Here is an 11,871-nt window from a genome sequence, read left to right as displayed (position 1 = left end):
CCTTTTATATAATGTGTGCTTATATATATATATATATATATATATATATATATATATATATACATATATATATATATATATATATATATATATTTGTGCGTACTTATATATATATATATATATATATATATATATATGATTGCAAGATCTTGTCAGACGAGTGCCACTCCCTCAGGCACTTAAATCCATGAGCCCAAAAACGACTTTTTTTTTTTTAGTTCTACCGGTGAATTCACACGCTCAAGCAGGCATGACACTGAAGACGGTAATTGAGATCAATTATTACATGCTTTCAGCATTTCAAACCTCCACACGTCACGGTGCTAGTTGGCCGTTGACCCCGAAAAAGGGTTCATTCGCCCTTTGGAAGGTCTTGTTTTTTATCCTTCAGGGAGACTAGCCACCCTCCTCACCAAACAAGTCTGGTGGGGGAACCAGTTTAGTCGCCGGTGACCAGACCATGAGGCAGGTAGTACTGGGTTGCATGGTACCAGTAGCATATGACATGACCTCACACACACACACACACACACACACACACACACACACACACACAAACACATATATATATATATATATATATATATATATATATATATATATATATATATATATATATGTGTGTCTGTGTCTGTGTGTCTGTGTCTGTGTGTGTGTTTATAAGTTTTGAAAGGACTTAAGTGTAAGTGATATCAAAGAATGGGTGGAAAATTTTCTTTTTCGCGCGAGGCGAAGATTAGAATTTCCCGCCGTACATAGTTCTTATCGAAGTCTTCTTGCTGTGATCTTAATTTAATGTAGTCATTCGTTTTATACATTTTTTTTTTGAAAAATTTTATCCTTTATTTTTTGACAGTAGTTGTTTCGCTTGTATTTATCAACATTAGTTCTAACCCCATCTAATTGATGTTATCTTTTTCCTTTTCCTTTTTATGTTTTTTTCTGAATAGTCTCTTCCTTTACTGTCGGAAACCAGACTCTAAATATAACACTTTTCTCTGCTAGACACTTACCAGCTAAATCAACATTAAGACACTTCATTACCTTTCTACACACACTTTATATATATATATATATATATATATATATATATATATATATATATATATATATATATATATATATATATATATATATATATATATATATATAGTCTTGGAGTTTTTAACCTTTAAAACTATACAAAAAATATTTTTTTTATCATTCGTTAGAAAACCATCTAGTCAGTAAGTCATTTAATCACCTGCAATCACTGCATCAACTCGCTCTCGAATTTACTATAATACCAATAATTTATTTTTCAAGGGATCATCAGTTGTTTACCATGAAACACTGTTTCGGGGATTTATATATATATATATATATATATATATATATATATATATATATATATATATATATAAAGTGAAATTGCCTGTCTGTCTGTGTACATTACCCTACTAAACTACTCTGTCAGTTTTCAGTCTATAGACTCAAGCTTTGACACAAGGGGTATTGAGATTTGGGAAAAACTTTTTAATCCGTTTCAGCCAGAAATTTAGCTGTCATAGAGCCATGGTTCAACGACTTTGACCTTTGAAAACTCTAGCAAACTCTCCCGCTAATTTTAGGTCTAAACACTTGAAATTTTAGATGTAGGTTACTTGGACATGGAGCAAATATTTTAATTTGATTTGAGCCCAAATCAATAAAGGTTAACGGGTCAAAATTAGGATAAAAAGTAAAAAAAAAAAATTGACCTCTGCGGTCTCTACCAAATTACTCAACCAATTTTTGGTCTAAAAGTCGGGTTTTCCTGCTATATATATATATATATATATATATATATATAGAGAGAGAGAGAGAGAGAGTTTGAGAGAGAGAGAAAGAGAGAGAGAGAGAGAAAGAGAGCAAAAATATAAGTTTTTAATTATGAAATATAAGATTTTATTGAAATCAGATCATTTTTTCGTAGATTTATTCTAAAAGCTTTTCTATTTATAAATCCAATTGTGAAATTTGATATCTTTCAATGTAACGTGACTTCAATCAGGCATATATATATATATATATATATATATATATATATATATATATATATATATATATATATATATATATATATACTAGCAAAAATACCCGTCGTTGACTGGGTTCAAAAACAGCCTACAGAAAATGGACTCTGATTTATTAAAGTATGATAGGTTATGAAAAGGAAGGATTGTAAAGAGATGGCTTTGAATTTGGGGGAATCAAAACCAAAGCAAAATATGATGAAAGTAAAAATAAAATAGATAAACCCCATAATTTATTATACCATACCTGTTCACACTGAAACACTTATCATAATATTCTATGGATCTATATTAAAAAACCTTGTTAAACTTTGTGACATATTTCCATTCTATGGAGGTCAGGCGCGAACGAACACCCCATAATTTTATTATACCACATTTTTTCAAACTGAAACATAATTATCAAAGTATACTTACGCAGATAGATATGAAAAGTCTTCATTAAAGTTTGTGCCTATTTCCATTCTATGGAGACCAGGCGCGTCCGCAGACCCCACAATTTTATCATACCATCCCTATTTAAGTTAAAACATACTTATCAAAATATCATCATGTACATCTATATAAAAAAAAAACACTTGCAAACTTTTTTTTTAAATTTTTTATTTCCATACGTTGTGGACCAGTTTCGTCCGTAGACCTCACAATTTTAATGAATCATCATTATGGCATATCAAACACCCATTCCTGTGTCTCGATATGTCTTCTATCATTATATGTGATCAGTTTTTTATAATAGTCAACCATACTGGAGTCTATTTGTGACCAGACACACACACGGACGTTCAGCTTTATATATACATACATATATATATATATATATATATATATATATATATATATATATATATGTGTGTGTGTGTGTGTGTGTGTGTGTGTGTGCGTGTGTGTGTGAAAAATAGGAATGGAAAATGAAATCACAAAAACTATATATTGATAAATATAGATTGGTTCATTTACTCAATAAGGGTATTCAAACATTTAGTTGGGGTATTGTCCATAGAACTCTCTGCTCTGCTGGCTAAATCAATACATACATTATTCCTTTGTGCGCGTTTTTTGTATGCATGTACCCTAGTTAACTAACTATGCCTCCATTTAACTAAATTTCAGCTTAGTTATTTATTTTTTCATTCTTTCTTATTATTTTTTATTTTACTCTTATACCTTTATCCCTTAATTTTATTTTATTTGTTATTTTAATTTTATTTTTATTGTTTATCCCTTAATTTTAGTTACCTTTTCGCTATTATTATTATTATTATTATTATTATTATTATTATTATTATTATTATTATTATTATTAATAATAGTATATTTTCCCCCTATTATCCCACCACGCCAATCGTCCACATCCTAATATTTCTTTTGTCTTTTTATCCACCTCCATAAACTTTGCTACCCTATCCTTATATTCTTATATTCTTATATTCTTATATTCTTATATTATACCTCTGCCTTATACCCCAACCCCCTTCCTGTACATCTAATAACAAGGCAATCCTAGGATTATTACTACATATTATCTAATATATATTTGTATTCTGAAATTTATCATTATAGCCTTACAACTATCCATCCATACCCGTCTCATAACTTGCCCCTTTAACTCACTTCCCCACCCTCCCTCGCCTCACTAAATTAACACCCTGGTGCACATCGCGCCATGTCATAACTTTTGTTTAACCCTGCTTAGAATACACCCTTTCGTCTTAAATCATCATCATAATATTCCTCCTGAAATTATACACCGCCGCAAAGTGCTGTTGTCGTTTCGGTTGGATTTGTCAATAAAATACCCCTGCATAGATAATAGACATCTTACACACCGATAAAATAGAAATACCACCCATCCACACTATACCTTCTCGTAAGCCTTAAAACATATACTACATACATTTAAGACTATGATAGAGACCTAAACACCTTTTTACATTACACTTTATATGATACGCTACTCCTTTATCTTAGAATTCGATATTACTTCCCCCAATATCATCTATAATTTTATTGATTTATTTCCTTCCTGATGAATCCCACGCTGGACGTCGCATCCCCATTATGTTACCTAGCATCTTATCTACTCTTCTGATGAGGAGCATTAGACTTCGAAATACCTTGGTATAAAGAGTCCCTTCTATCCCCCAACTAATTGTCTGTATACCCTTATTGAATAAGTGAACCAATCTATATTTACCAATATATAGGTTTTGTGACTTCATTTTTACTCCTATTGTTCTCCTATATAAGCTCCAATGATACTTGTTGAGCTTTACATTGTCCAGATAAGTCTCCTCTTATAAAATTGAGCTCACTCTTTTCATCTAACGCACTAAACTATCTATATATATATATATATATATATATATATATATATATATATATATATATATATACTAGCAGGTCTCCTCTTATAGAATTGAACTTACTCTCTTCTTCTAACTCACTAAGCTCTCTCTCTCTCTCTCTCTCTCTCTCTCTCTCTCTATATATATATATATATATATATATATATATATATATATATATATAGTTTGGATGTTTACTACGTGGTATAAGCGTTGTTTAACTTTTAAAAATGAAATACGTATGTTATGCATTTACAAACCATATTACAGCGCAAAGATTTTGTAAAATAGATAAACAGTAGTTTAAATGTAATATTTCGACGATTTTTCTTTTTCTTTTTTTTGTAGCTTTTTTTTTTATTGAGATATATTGAGAGAGTAAGAAATAGACACAAACATACATGTGCGTGTGTTCGTGCGTATGACTTATTTCGATTATTTTATACTTTATTGTATTTATTCATGCGGTGAAATATTAAAAGTATTTATAGCTCTAGTATTGCACTATTGAGCTGTCTAAAAAGAAACTTTGTATTGTTAATAGTTATATTAAATAGAAATGTGTCGAACTATATAAGAGGGAGGTATAGAGAAATAAGGAAATAGATACAGACCTACATGTGTGTGCGTCCGTGTGACTCATTTCGATTATTTTATACAATCTGCCAAATGTCAATTCTAAAATAATAAACATAATTCTAAGTCAATATATAAGTTTTCATTCCAGTTCCTGTCTTTGACTTTCTGGTGCCAATTTGACGGCATGAGTTTATGATGACAGTTAAAATTGCTGACACCAACATCTTTGCTTCCAAAGCCAAATGGTTAGAGCGTTTGTCTAATGGTATTTGAGGTTTCTCTGTAATGCAAGACTGGCCATAAAAGAGTGGAGGAGGGTTCTTTTGTCCTTTTGTGGCTTTCTTCGTCGAGAGAAATAGCTGTTTGTCTTTTGACACGTACGTAGTTGGCTAGTTATGTAGTGACGTCCCCCGAGGTGGTGATTTAGCCGTCATGGTGTTTGAACAGTAGAAACAATTTTCCTTTTTTTCTGTTTGTAATGATAGCAACAGCCGTCTCTCTCTCTCTCTCTCTCTCTCTCTCTCTCTCTCTCTATATATATATATATATATATATATATATATATATATATATATATATATATATATATATATATATATCTCCATAGCTGTAATAATGGATAACAATAAAAGAAAACATTAACAATATGTTTGCTCAGTGGCGCCTTTTATTCAATGGTTTATTCTTTTAAAACATTGTAAATGTATTATGTCGCCTGAAAGAAAAGAAAATGGAAAATAAAATTTCCATCCTTCTTATTAATTTAAAATTCATTCGGTTCGCTTTTTGTTTATTTGAGCAAGGACATAAATATCCGTATTTTTGAAACGTAATTACGTAATTAAAACGCAATTAAACCGTGACTGAACTTTCTATTTGTTGCCGATTAAATGAAATTAAAATTGTTGATGAATTCGAATGTGTGGGAAAAACTTAAAACGATACTTTCAATGAAAAAAAATGACTACTATGTTGCTTCCGTAAAAAAAGGAGGTAATGCCTGAGAGGATCGTCCCATAATAAGAGAAAGTAGTACCTTTGGGTATAATATCATGACAACAAGTATGACATCATGGACAGGAAGTTCGAAGAGACGTGGCAAAAAGTCAAACGTGACTGGTGCTTACCAGTCATGTTTGACTTTTTACCACGTCTCTTCAAACTTCCTGGGTTCGGCCGCCTTTTTTTTCAATTTCTACCTGTAATCACTCCTTAGGGATGCCTAAGGAGAAAATTAGATTATTAAAGCTGCGGTAAAGAAAATGGAAACAGGAAATTTTGCTGCTACATAATGTCTATGGCTACCTTTAGAAATATGCGTTACTATCCATTAAACAGCTACTTACAACGTGTCAACAGATTTTTTTTATTCAACGAAAAGACGACAGGACATCTGTTGAGGTTGGAATTATTCCACCAACGAACGTTACAAACATTAAAGCCTTTTACTCTAATAGTTTATTCCCCAGAACTGCTAGACTTTGGAACTCCCTTCCGGGTTCCTGCTTTCCCAACTTTACTGACATGCAGAAGTTCAAGTGTAATGTGAACAGACATCTAGCTGCTCAACTCCCTACATAGGGACACTGCAAATATGTACCCAATAGTACTACATCAAAGTGGCACTGTGCCCTGTTTGAGGTGAAATTGTAATAATGATAATAATAATAATAATAATAATAATAATAATAATAATAATAATAATAATAAACGACTGCATTTTGAGCGTACAGACAAATGGTACAAGCATAAACCCGCAACAGCACTCGAAAACGAGAACCACAAAATCCTATGTGACATGGGACATACAGACGGACAAACCCATCCAAGCAAGAAGACCAGATGTCGTAATAATTAACAAGAAAGAAAAATCCTGTCAAATCGTAGACTTTGCAGTCCCAGCTGACCACACGGTGAGTATGAAAGAAAAGGAGAAAGGAAGCAAATACACAGAGCTAGCCAGAGAGTTAAAAGGGATTTGGATGATGAAGAAAATCAAAATAGTACCGATAATAGTAGGAGCACTAGGAACAATTCCGGAAAACTTCGAAAAAAGAATGTCAGAAATTGGAATCAGAGGAATAACTGCAAAAGTACAACGACTAACGATAATGAAAACGACTGAAATATTAAGGAAAACCCTTGAATGCGGAGAATAATACAAGAAGACAATATAACGAATAAGCGTTACAGGGAATGAAGAACACCGAAACTGCATATTTACAGGTTCTACACAACCCATCATGCATCCCCCATCATTATTTCATCACCGGTCCCCCCAATAAAAAAGGCTGAGTGCCACTCAAATTCCAGTGTAAACAATGGCCACTACCAGCGAGAAATCAATGGTAAGCGGCTGTTGCGATAATGCAAATTCATTTGCAAATGCTATCGAAGGAGGTAGAGAGAGCTGGACGTCTGCGGAGACTTGTTGTCACTCAGCTTCCAGAGAACACCACAGGTTTCCAATCAGATCGTTTGTTGACTTGTGTGAAAGCTCCATGTGAGCCAATAATAATGTCGCGTAACATTACATGATTTATTCTATTTCATTGCCGTGTAGCTTAAAGATATAAATATAGTTAAACTAATATTAAACAGCGATGATATTGTGCGAGAACCAAAAATATAGTAATATATAAATAAAGTTTCTACCATAGTCAGAGGCGACCAAAAGGCTTTCCTTTCTTTAGCTATTTCATCAAGATATAGGGGAGAGCGTCACTCATTACCCAGTATTACTCACCCACGCCTTAAAATGCTTAGTATTTCGTAAAGTGACATCAAGATAGAAAAGGCGTCGTTAATCTTTATTTACTCTATTATTATGTTTGGATATTGACTTCCAATCTGCGCCCTTTTCCCTAGTCATAACAACCAAATAATTATCCTTCCTTCTTTTCTGTATTTAAACCTAATCGAAACTTTCATGTGCAAGGTTTCTTTCCAAAACACCACCCGTATGTGGAGCATAATACCACGGAACTTCTTCCTGACTAATTTCAACGATCGTTTTCAAGTTCAATATTTGTAAATTCTGTTCAGTTTCAAAAATCGTTACCGATTCTTACGGTGTTATTTCACCACCTGACAAACTCAATGGTCCTTATCCTTGAGTAGCTTTTGGGCCTTGATAAGCAGTGTCCCGTTAGTACAGTTTAAAAAAGTACCATTTGTTAAGTCGTTGATATGACTTGACTCTGCAAACTCTCTAGCAATTATCCACAACAGACAGGTTATATATATACCAATAATGAGTTTTAGTGAAGTTAACGTTTCGTTATTGTGACAGTAAACAAATACATGGTAACTGGATCGATTATTTAAATTTTGAAATTATTTAAATTTCTATGAATTTTTTTATTTCTATATTTCTGTAAAAGAGCCCTTATGAGCGCGTGTGAAGATATCAGCAGCAGCTGAAGGATAGCTGGCTGGCGAAAATATTAGCCGCTGCAGCCGTTAAAGCACGTATGCAAATTAGCAAGTGTGCATGAGTTTGCGTCACAAGAAAACGAGGAAAAATGCACCGCGTGGCGAGGAGCAGAAAGAAAAACGCTTCAGGGTAGAATGGACGTGTGGCCTCGTGGTGGCGGTGAGAGACTTTTAAGCTGGTGTTGAGACGGCAGGGTTTTGTTAATCTCATGGCAGACGAAATGAACAGTAAAAAAGAAAAATAAACAAGAAACAGGCATTGTTTGGAGAGTAACGTTTTTTGCTAAAACAGAAAAATGAGTCGAATCGGATTTTTGTTTCTTTCCTTATTTTAATTTATGTGTTACTTTTGCGACGGTACCAGACGGCATAGGAGTCCAAGAGAGATTTGAAGTGTAACGAACACGACTCAAGCGTAACGACTACGTTACATATCTATATATCGTATTAATTACGCAGATTGCTATCTGGTTAGGCACTATATGGGGCAGACATTCTTGTACATTCATGGCTTAACTAGTGGAGAGAATTGGTCTCCTCAAGAAATGCATGATTCACTAAAAATTATTCGGACGGACACTCTCATGATTGGGGGAATTGGCTTTTTGCTACCATTTGTCAAGGCAAAGGGTCACTCGAAAATACGGATTGATTTGATAGAACGATTGTGAGCCGAAATTGGTCAATGCAATGAAATTAGTTTAATTACTTATGGGAAGGTTCATGGTGAGTACTTGTTGATGTTGGATTTGAAGACGACTTTGTTGTACTCTGTAGGGAAGCAATTCACAGATAAAAACTTTTACAATTCTTTCTGTATATGAAGGAAGAAGATTAAGTAATTTTACGTTGTGGTAATAGGACGAGTCTTACTGTGAATGTCCTACGGAGAGAAACTAGATATGGCAGCTCAGTCGAGCACCTTTTATGAAAAAAACAATAAAGTAAAGAGAAACTATCAGCGTTTCTTTCGTGAAACAGAGATTGTAAGAGACAAGAGATCATCCTTTACTTTATCTCGGATTTAATTTTGAAACGGCAGCTTCCCGGATGAGGCAAAAGTACTCGGTTGTATACGGCATAGTCACGGTGGTTTCCGTTAGTTCACTGAAGTTAAGCGACGTTGAGTCAGTAATAAATGAATGACTATTTGGAAACACTAGGTGCTGTATATGGAAGATCTTTCTCACACAATTTTTAGTTGTTCTGGAATTCTTACCAAGCAATACAGGTTCAGTAGAAGTGCGGTTGGTAATTGCACAAAACTTGCTTCACAATAAAATCTTGTACAGGCACCCTTACAGTGGATATCCATTGTCTCGAGATTTAACGGAAGTCTATCACTCCATCTTAAGATGTATCTAATTCTGAGAGGATTACATCCGGAGTCAGGGATCGGTACAAGTGTGTGTGTGTGTGTGTGTGTGTGTGTGTGTGTGTGTGTGTGTGTGTGTGTGTGTGTGTGTGTGTGTGTTTACTTTCCTCCACAGGAGGAGTGTGTAACCCAAAACTCTAACCCAAATATATCTTTACGTGACAGATGTCATCAGCACTCTTCTAGAGAGCTGCGAAGAATGAACACTGCACAATCGCCACATCGCCCTTGAAGACTTCCATATAAAATTGCGTGCATTGCATCTTGAAAATAATCTGGCGTGACCAAATATCCCACACAGAAATGCCCCACAAGACAAACAAATCGTGTAGTATAGAGGCTACCGTAGATCGTTGCAGGAAAACCTCTCCACACCACAAAAAAACAAAACAAAAAAAAGATAGAGAAACAGACAAAATACGCGTTATCATAAACAGTATTTTATTTCTTATTCAACAGAAGGGAATACATTCATGTCATTGGATATTGGCATAAATGGATCGTTTCTTTTATGTTTCTATTTCCACTTAGTGATTGATATTCATCCACTATTCTGCAATGCCATCCACGGTAGTGTTTATTCTCTATTTCGTACAGCGAGATATGAGGATTTAATCGATTTCAACGTGGAAACCTAGACCATAACTATAATCCTAACCCTAACTCAAGGCAAGACTCAGGAAATAAATCAAAAACGTGTGCACACACTGTGCATAATTGGTGGAAGCTTTTATTTTCAAAACTCATTCACAATTAGTGACACGCTTTTATTTCAAACCATCAGTTATTATCACCAATCACAACTTCATCAGAATGCTAAAGTGATGCTTACCGAACAAAGCAGTTATGACTAATTGGTTGTCTCCGGGCAAGAGGCGTCACAAGTACTTTCTAATCCAGGTTACCCAGAGGACGCAACTACCCAATGCTCCATGCTCCATATAGCGGCAACCAGTTTTACAAGTTCAAGAAGAGGCTATATAATTGCAACATTTTCAATAACAAATAACATGTTAGTTATGCATACATGTGGGAGTGTATATATGTGCTGGTCTTTTATGTGCTTGTACAAAAAAAAAAAAGAAGAAAAAAGAAGTCTGGAAACTTATTGAAGGCACATCGTATTTATTTTTTCAAGTAAAACAAAAAAAATGACTTTAAAATGTTATTGATTAGATTAGTCTGACTTTGTGGCGACAAAATAATCAACTTTACTAAGTTGTTATGTGAAGTGTGTTTATCTTTCTTTATTCATATTTTTTGTCTGTAGAATCATTACTATATTACTATAAAAATACACGTGTGAAATAAGGAATAAATATTTGCTGGCCCTTCGACAAAAGGAGGGTGGACCTGTAAGTTCACCCTTGTCCGTTTGTCTGTTCGTCCATTCGTCCGCACTTTTCTCAATAACTACACCTTTGAATTTTTTGAAATTTTACACAAACATTAAAGATAATAGGAGTAAAAAAACTAACAGGACGGATACTCCGGGAAAACTCCGGTTGTCCCCCCCCCCCAGGAGTGCCTTTCGGGTTAAAATGACAATAATTGACACTTTTGTGCTTATTAAAAAGAATTGATTCCTTGGATCTTTATAAAACTTTCTGAAAAGTTGTAACCAACTTTAATAGAATGTGCTCCAATGAGTGCTCTATCAACGTAAATACTTCCGACCGACTCACCTATTAGCAAAATCCTGCTCTTTTCACTGCATAAATCTTTCTTTACTTTACTGACAGTATAAAGGGAGGTATGAATTTTTATCTATAGATTTTCTGTATTTACTTTAACAGTGCTCAACAGTGATGAGAACTAGTAAGTAATTTATAAAAATATATTTTCATAAGTTACTATATATATATATATTTATATATATATATATATATAGTATTTATATTTATATGCATTATTTATAGCTAAACTGCTGTTCATCAAAGTGACTGACTATTAGAGGACTTGAAACTACGACCAGAGAGACTGATATCAGATCGTTTATCAAACAGCTACAAATAACCTGCAGAAACATGATTATTTATCGTTTATAAGTGATGCCTTTACGAAGGGCTTGAAAGTGTTC

The sequence above is a fragment of the Euprymna scolopes genome, chromosome 24, assembly GCF_053919585.1.
Source record: "Euprymna scolopes isolate OS-2025 chromosome 24, ASM5391958v1, whole genome shotgun sequence".
NCBI lineage: Eukaryota > Metazoa > Mollusca > Cephalopoda > Sepiida > Sepiolidae > Euprymna > Euprymna scolopes.
Note: the sequence above shows the minus strand (reverse complement) of the source record.